General features: G+C 54.9%; 1 protein-coding gene across 1 annotated transcript in view; it reads right to left on the bottom strand.

Moving 5' to 3' along the window:
- Nucleotides 1–209, bottom strand: part of LOC108800749 (ras-related protein ralB-A-like) — a 32,695-nt gene extending 32,486 nt beyond the window's left edge. Inside the window, exon 1 of the mRNA XM_018572743.1 lies at nucleotides 120–209. The gene's annotated coding sequence lies outside the window, so the exon portion shown is untranslated. The remainder of the gene's footprint in view (nucleotides 1–119) is intronic.
- Between the last annotated feature and the right edge of the window lie 866 nt (nucleotides 210–1,075).

The following is a 1,075-nucleotide window of genomic DNA, read 5'->3' as shown; positions in this document are numbered from 1 at the left end:
TATAGACAGGGGGGTGTCAAAATAAATAAAGGGGGGTGAATACATTCACGGGGGGATATAAGGGGGTAAATACATACATTGGTGTTGCCAGGATACATAAATGGGGTGTGAGTACTTACTAAGGGGACTCCTCACGGCCTCCAGCCCTCTCTCTCCGGGTGCGGCCCCTCTTCCTGCAGCCGCTACGGCTCTCCGGCAGGGACAATTCTCCTCAGCGCGCTTCTACGGACAACGGAACACACCCACTCTTCCTGATCCTGGTCACGCCTTTTTCGTCGCGCATGCGCAGTGACCGCTCTGTTCTCAGTTTTACGCGTTGCGGGTACTCGGGCGTTCGTGCGGGTGTGAGACCTGTACCCTCCTTCTCGGGGCACTGTACTTGTGATTGTACCCGGTGTGTAGTCACTTTGGGGCTTCTTACCACTTTAAGGGTACCCGTTATTGTATCCTCCAATCAGAGATCGTCTCTTAAAGGGGAACTCCACCCAAGCAGTGGACTGTTGCTTGCTTCCTCCAGTAGAACATTCAGTTGCCAATAGAGTCAGACACTCTTCAGTTCCTACAATGACTTGTAACCTGTGGCTGAGCAGGTAGAGGGCAAAGGACTGGTCACCAGTATTGCCAGTGGTGTCCCTGCAGCTGATCTTTCCCCATTACTGACTCACCATGGCTGCTTCTGCACTGTGTCGGTGTGTGTGCAGGCGGCCATCTTGGTAGAGGCAGGGCTTTGCTTCCTGTCCTCAGCGTCCAGCAAGGAGAACAGTGAGCAGCACAATAGTCACCACATCTCCAGAGACTCAGAAAGAGGCAGCAGTGCCTGATATCTCACACTGTACATATACAGCTTCGAGGCCGCAGAGCAGGCGTGCCCAGGTACGGGAGCAGCACTGTTGTCAGGAGTGTCAAGGCACAGTAAATAAAATCACTGATATAAGGCCTGGGCACAGGAAGTGCACTGATATCAGGTGAGCCTAGGCATTCTGTCCCCCCCAGTCAGGTACTCTGTCCTCCCAGTCAGGTCCTCGGCCCCCCCCCCGGTCTCTGGTCCTCCCAGTCAGGTCCTCGGCCCCCCCCC

This window comes from Nanorana parkeri, unplaced genomic scaffold (assembly GCF_000935625.1).
Source record: "Nanorana parkeri isolate BGI_ZX_2015 unplaced genomic scaffold, ASM93562v1 scaffold2118, whole genome shotgun sequence".
In the NCBI taxonomy this organism is placed as follows: Eukaryota; Metazoa; Chordata; class Amphibia; order Anura; family Dicroglossidae; genus Nanorana; species Nanorana parkeri.
Note: the sequence above shows the minus strand (reverse complement) of the source record. Positions and strands in the feature narration are given on the sequence as shown.